At 43.7% G+C, this 7750-nt stretch overlaps 1 pseudogene; it reads right to left on the bottom strand.

Annotated features, from left to right (window-relative positions):
* Positions 6029–7240, bottom strand: LOC102164660 (annotated as a pseudogene).

Here is a 7750-nt window from a genome sequence, read left to right as displayed (position 1 = left end):
CTGCCGAGGGCCTCCACAAGGTCAGGGTCCTTGTAGTCAGGACAGAACTGGGAAAGGACTCCTAGAACCTTGAAGTGCATATGGGCCTCCTTGGTGATTCAGCCCCACCTTCTCACGGCTGCTGAGGAAAACAGCCCAGAAAGACCAAGTTACTTGCCCAAGGCCACAGAGCTATGGGGCAGCATTGCCAAAACAGAACCAGATCTTCCAGTTAGATGCCTCTCTGTGAAACGGAGCAGGACCTGAGGTCCTCCTCCCTAATGTCCTCCACCTGCCTTTTGTCTGCAGAAAAAACTTTCCCCCAAGAAGAAGTTGAATCTGAGAAGTGAGAAAATGCAGAAGCAAAATAAAATAGCCAAATGAGACCAAATAATGATAGTTTAGCAGTTAAGCAAAGTCAGACTTTTAGTTCCTTCTTAAGGGCTGTAGATCCTATTCTGACCCAAGTCCTGTGAGCTGTCCTGTAGATACTGGAACCCCCACCAGGTGGAAGAAGTTAACTACACGGTGGCCAGACTGTAGCCATGACATAAACTGCCACTATTCCAAGAACTGGCCTCCAGGAAAGGGGAACAAACCCACCCTGGAATCGAAGACTAGCTATACTTAGAACAATGAGGATGAGCTGGTCAGACCACCAATGCCCACTTGCAGGATGACTACCAGAGTTGACCCTGCTGTTCTGCAAGTAGCCCCCCTCCCTCTGCCCATAAAAGCCCACTGATTGTCAGTGGGGGCAAGTCAGCCTATGGACAAAAGTCGGCCCCCACCTGCCCTGGGGTTGCCTGCCTCTGAAATAAGGTAAACTTTCCTCTCCACCAAGCTTGCTTCTTTATTGGCTTTAGAGCGGAGAGCAGCTGGACTCACTTTCCGCAGCAGTTTTTGGCGCCAACAGGGGCTGCGCTCTCGCGATATCTGGCTCCCAGGGTTTTCCACGTAGAGCTGCCGTCATGACAGTGCTGGGCTGGCAGTGAAGAGCCCCTCTGCTCTGCTCTGGGCTGGCTGGTCCTGAGGGTGGATTTGGAGGGCTCCTTCCTCATAGCTGCCTAAACCATTTGTTTTGGGGAGACTCCCTGTTTCTCCCCTGCTCAACACTGGCTGCCAACTTGCGGTTTCCCTCGGTGGAACAGAAAGATGTATGTGGACAAGCTGACGAGCTTGGAGACTGAGTAAGTCCACAGGTGTGCACCTGGGCAGCGTTCTCTTTTGAGCACAGGTTCTGTCTGGGCACTTTGCCCCTAGGTTCTGATGTGTGTCTGCTGCCAAGGACCCTGTGTGTGTTGGAGAGGTGTTGGTCACCCTCTGGGAGGAGTTGGGACAGTTCTGCCTTCTAGTGTGTGAGTGCATGTTCCATTTGTGTGATTGGTATTTTTGTTCTCTTTTGTAAGATGGGAAATTCAGGTCCGATTCATTAGAAAAGTGTTAGCCATCACAAACACATGAAAAAATGCTCAACATCGCTGATTATAAGAGAAATGCAAATCAAAACTACCCTGAGATACCACCTCACACCAGTCAGAATGGCCATCATTCATAAATCCACAAATAACAAGTGCTGGAGGGGCTGTGGAGAAAAGGGAACCCTCCTGCACTGCTGGTGGGAATGTAAACTGGTACAGCCACTATGGAGAACAGTTTGGAGATACCTTAGAAATCTATACATAGAACTTCCATATGACCCTGCAATCCCACTCTTGGGCATCTATCCGGACAAAGCTCTACTTAAAAGAGACACATGCACCCACATGTTCATTGCAGCACTATTCACAATAGCCAGGACATGGAAACAACCCAAATGTCCATCGACAGATGATTGGATTCGGAAGAGGTGGTATATATACACAATGGAATACTACTCAGCCATAAAAAAGGATGACATAATGCCATTTGCAGCAACATGGATGGAGCTAGAGAATCTCATCCTGAGTGAAATGAGCCAGAAAGACAAAGGCAAATACCATATGATATCACTTATAACTGGAATCTAATATCCAGTACAAATGAACATCTCCTCAGAAAAGAAAATCATGGACTTGGAGAAGAGACTTGTGGTTGCCTGATGGGAGGGGGAGGGAGTGGGAGGGATCGGGAGCTTGGGCTTATCAGACACAACCTAGAATAGATTTACAAGGAGATCCTGCTGAATAGCATTGAGAACTATGTCTAGATACTCATGTTGCAACAGAAGAAAGGGTGGGGGAAAAACTGAAATTGCAATGTATACATGTAAGGATAACCTGACCCCCTTGCTGTACAGTGGGAAAAAAAAAAAAAAAGTGTTAGCCATCAAACGATGACTAAAAATAAAGAAAGATCATTTTTAAGCAGTGTATGGCAACAGTATTCTTTCTTTCTTTCTTCTTTTTTTTTTTTTTTTTAGGGCCCCACCTGCGCCATATGTAGGTTCCTAGGCCAGGGGTCCAGTCGAAGCTACAGCTGCCAGCCTACATCACAGCCACAGCAACTCTGGAGACTTAACCCACTGAGCAAGGCCAGGGATTGAACCCACAACCTCATGGTTCCTAGTGGGACTTGTTTCTGATGCACCACCACAAGAACTCTAACAGTATTCTTTTCTTCTTCTTCTTCTTTTTTTTAACAGTATTCTTTATACTCTGGAGAAAGTTGGTTAAGATGAAACTCCAAAACTCGTTCTTTTCACGTATACAGTTAAGGAAACCTGGCTTGATAAAATACTTTTTTCTCAGAATTCTGACCCCAAAAGAACAAAATATACTTAAGAGAAAGCTTAAAGTTAACTCTTATGTTCTTAAAGTAAAAATATAGCCCACGTTGCCTGAGAGTTCAGCTTGAGATTAATTAGAATTTCAAACCAGAAAAAAAAAGGAGGGAAGGTATTTTAAAGTGAAGTTTCTAAATTTAACTTATTCCAACTGATATGAATAGACTGAGACATTCTGTATTGAAATATTTGATTCATGAGTCATTTTAAGATAAACTATGAGATCTATGGATGCACATATGATTATGTGTGATATTGTCATAACTGGGATAAAAGCTTTTGAGTGAACATTTTGTGAATAATTATATTTTAAGAATTTCTGCCTAAAATAGGTTTTTCAGATTTTTTTCAACTTTAAACTTAAATTAACTGATGAAAATTAATTGAATACCTAAATAATTTTTAAGATAAGATACTAGAATGCATTACTGAGCAAATCTAAGTTTACCTACTTTGGCTTTTTATGAGGAAAACTAAAGATATGTGGGTTTATTAAATATCATCTTGTATCACATTAATAAGAAATTGTGCTATGAAAAAAATATGTTTGTAGAGGTCACAAAATTGTTAAGTTGACCAATCAAAAAAAGCTGGAAGAGCAGTTCAATTACTTGTTTCTTGGCTTTGTTAACATTTTAAAGGATTAAAAATTTTAATGTGTAAAGATAATAAGGAAAGCATTTCGGTATATAAACCAAGTAGGATATATGTTGTTGGTGAGAGAAAGTATGAAGAGTAGAGATATTTTTATTGAGGAAAGAAAAATGATAATAATTTTGTCCTACAGTTGGTTATTTCTGAATGGGGAAAAATGGGACAAATTAATATGGATACAGAAAGTTCGTTTAAAAAAAAATGTACTTTTTTTGACCACACCCATGGCCTTTGGAAGTTCCCAGGCCAGAGACGGAACCTGCGCCAGAGCAATGACAACGCCACATCCTTAACCTGCTGAACCATCAGGTAACTCCAAAAAAAAAGGTGCTTTGAGAAAAAAAAGTTTGTTCTTTGTTAAAATTAAGATTCAATTGAATTTGGAGTTCCCCTTGTGGTGCAGCAGAAATGAGTCTGACTTGGGACCTCGAGGTTGTGGTTTGATCCCCGGCCTTGCTCAGTGGGTTAAGGATCTGGTGTTGCCATGAGCCATGACGTAGGTCCTAGACTTGGCTCAGATCTGGCATGGCTGTGGTTGTGGCTAGCAGCTATAGCTCCAATTTGACCCCTAGCTTGGGAACCTCCATATGCTGCAGTGCAGCCCTAAAACAAACAAAAATTAGATTGAATTTAATTAGGGAAATTAATTTTGTTATTAGCAGAAAGCTGGTATAAGACTAGAATTTGGTTTTCTTCCTATTGAGAGAAAAAAATTTTCCTGGAATATGAGCTACTTTTGGTAACAGATTATAAGTTTCTTTATTCTAGTTCACTATGAGTTTTCCAGAGGACCCCTAAGGCATCTCAGAGAAAAATACTATACAAAATTTAAAGGATTCTAGTGGAAGGGTTCTAGTGGAAGACTATTGTTTTACTTCTAACTGTACTTTTGACCCCAGTGTTCAGGATGGAAAAATCATCTAATGAAGTTGTCATGGAGTACAACTACTTATGAATGTGCATCACTGCTGACTTTAAGTTTACTGCTACAAGCACACGTACAGCGCTTGTCTGACAAGTGGGTATAAGTGATAAAATGTGTGGCCTATAAAGTGTTTCCCTGTTAACATACCTCTGAACATGTTCATGATATCTGATTAGTTTTCCCCCAGTGTGGAGAACCAGGCACAAAAAGTAGGCTTAGCACTGAGGCCTAGCCCAGAACAGGCAACTGGGCCACTTGGGCAATGTTGGAAAAATATATTGACTATCAATGCTTCCTATGGAAAGATTTACCATTAAAAGGGGGAAATGATGGAAGATTTTCACATGCTGAGGAAGTCATTCTGGCTTATACATTACTGAATTAAAACTTTAGGCTAACCAAAACAATCTCTTAATGGCCTATTAAACATACACTTAGGGAGTTCCCCTCATGGCTTAGTGGTTAACGAATCTGACTAGGAAACAGGAGGTTGTGGGTTCGGTCCCTGGCCTTGCTCAGTGGGTTAAGGAGGTGGTGTTGCCATGAGCTGTGCTGTAGGTTGCAGATGCGTCTCAGATCCCGCGTTGCTGTGGCTCTGGTGTAGGCCGGTGGCTACAACTCCGATTCGACCCCTAGCCTGGGAACCTCCATATGCTGCAGGAGTGGCCCAAGAAATGGCAAAAAGACAAAAAAAAAAAAAAAAAATTGTACATCTGCTTTGACCATTCAGAAAAAATACGTTCAGAAAAGAGTACAAAGATGCATGTTGATTATTATCCTCATTGTAATATGTCTACTAAATGTCAACTGTTTGTCCAGGTGCTTTAACAAAGGAATCAGAGAGGTAATGTTTTCATAATATAAAGTGGTTTTTTTTGTTTGTTTTTATTGCTTTTTAGAGCCACACCTGCGGCATGTGGAGGTTCCCAGGCTAGGGGTCTAATTGGAGTTACGGCTACACCACAGCCACAGCAATGTGCGATATGAGTCGCATCTGCAACCTACACCACAGCTTGTGGCAATGCTGGATCCTTGACCCACTGAACAAGGCCAAGGATCAAACCCACAACTTCATGGTTCCTAGTCGAATTCGGTTCTACTGCGCCACGACGGGAACTCCTCATCATATAAAATGTTAATGCAAAGCTTGGAACTTGAGTTTATTTCTTTTCCTTTTTTTTTTTTTTTTTCTTTTTGCTTCTTTTAGGGCTATACCCGTGGCATGTGGAGGGTCCCAGTCTAGGGGTCCAATCAGAACTACAGCTGCCAGTCTATACCATGGCCACAACAATGCGAGATCCATCTGTGACCTACACCACAGCTCATGGCAATGCCGGATCCTCAACCCACTGAGCGAGGCCAGGGATTGAACCCACAGCCTCATGTTCCTAGTAGGATTCGTTTCCACTGTGCCAAAATGGGAACTTCTATTTCTTTTTCTTCTTTCTTTCTTTCCTTCTCTCTTTCTCTCTTTCTTTCTTTCTCTGCCTGTAGGGAAGCACCCTGTCAACAAAGTTTTATTTGTAGAGAAACAGTCTGTCCCTGTCACCCTCCCGAATCTTCATCCACAGCAAAATAAATGGCTTGGATGAGGAGGGCAACCAGCTGTCCCAGGTGGTCCAGTCAAGGTGAGACCTGGAACAGGCCCGGGATCCCCACCATCCGAAGTGCCCATCAGCTTAATTGTCTTCCTTTTATTCTTCTTCCTACTCAGACATCCTCTCTGGCAAGTAATGTCCTGTCTGTTGGAACCTTCTGCACATCCCACATGTATTTGACGTCACCCTGAATTTGACCATTTCATACGCCAAAGCCTGTTGCCCTTCTTGCGTACCTCGTGGTCGGACAACGAGGTCACACCACCTTTATTGAGGGCAGTGGGCAGGCCAGCCCAAGTGTCTCAGCTCTGGCTCCACGGAATGAGGGAATCGCTCCAGGGGCCCCAGGTCCAGGCTCTTAGTGAAAGTGGCTTTGTTCCCAGTTAGAGCATAGTCCATTTGTTGTATTTCATGAACCACTCATTGATTTGCTCCTTAGTGTGATGGGCAAAAAAGGAGGCCAACTTCAGCCCTCAACTTCTTGCTGACCTGATGCAGGCTTTGCACTCATCGGATGGGCTTCGGCCTAAGGGCACCATCATCACTTTGTTTTTGCCAAAGAACATCCGATTGTGCTTCCAGGTGTTGCAGATGTCCTTTAGCTTGCTGTTCCTCATGTTGGCCATGGAGAAGATGAAGAGTTATTTGTATGTGTCCACACATTTCCAGAGCGCTTCTCTCAAGTTCTGTTTCAGTTCCAAGCCTTTCTTGGCAGTTTCGGTTGGGGACACACTAGAGGTAGTCAGGAATCGTCTCTTAGGTGTCTTATGAACTGCCATCTGCGAAAGAGCTGGCCATGCTTAGCCCAGAGCACAAGCAAGTTCAAGCACACAGAATCATACTTGGGGATAAGCCTGTGCTGAAGGAAAGGCAGCTGGGGTGGGGGGAGCTCAGACAGCAAAGAGAGATGGGCCCAGGTAGGAAAGGTGGGCCAGGGTGAGCAGCTGGACCCTACTTTTGGCAACAGCTGCTTTCTTGCCTCTAATGTTCCAGTCCTAGACTAGTGTTCTTTTTATTTTATTTTATTTTTTTGGTCTTTTTTTCTTTTTAGGGCCGCACCTGTGGCATATGGAGTTTTCCTGGCTAGGGGTCCAATCAGAGCTGCAGCTGCTGGAGTACCAGAGCCATAGCAATGTGGGATCTGAGCCATGTATGGGACCTACACCACAGTGCCCAGCAACACCAGATCCTCAACTCACTGAGCAAGGCCAGGGATCAAACCCATATCCTCATAGATGCCAGTTGGGTTTGCTAATGGCTGAGCCACGACAGGAACTCCTAGACTAGTGTTCTATGACAGACTCAGTGACTTAAAACAACAGAGATTTATTCTTTCACAAAAGTCCAAAGTCATGGTATCCCCAGGGCCAGGCTCCTGCTAAAGGGTTCAGTGGAGGATCCTTTTTTAACCAAGCAGGACCCTGTTGGGACTTCCTGGGACAGACATCCACCTCATGTCCTCTACCTAAAATAATCATATTTCCTGAGTATGTACTCCTTCAGACTCCATAGTGAATGCTTTATACTATTGATCACAATCCTGCAAAGTAGATATTAGAGTGATGCTGGTTATTGCAACAGATATATCTCAGAATCTTGGTGGATTAACCCTGTAGAATTTTATTTCCAGGTTTCACTTAGTCTACTGCAGGTGTTCTTAGTTGTTCAGAGTTCACATTCCCTCTGCATTATAGGATCTGCCACGGATGGGCTCAAGGGCCTCCATGCCCTCTCTGTTAAGTGAGTGGATGGGGAGAGAAAAGAGGCCATCAGGAGGGAGGATTTTTATGGGCCAGGCCATTCCTTTTGTTAGAACTCGGTCATATGACC

This window comes from Sus scrofa, chromosome 3 (genome assembly GCF_000003025.6).
Source record: "Sus scrofa isolate TJ Tabasco breed Duroc chromosome 3, Sscrofa11.1, whole genome shotgun sequence".
Classification (NCBI taxonomy): Eukaryota; Metazoa; Chordata; class Mammalia; order Artiodactyla; family Suidae; genus Sus; species Sus scrofa.
Note: the sequence above shows the minus strand (reverse complement) of the source record. Positions and strands in the feature narration are given on the sequence as shown.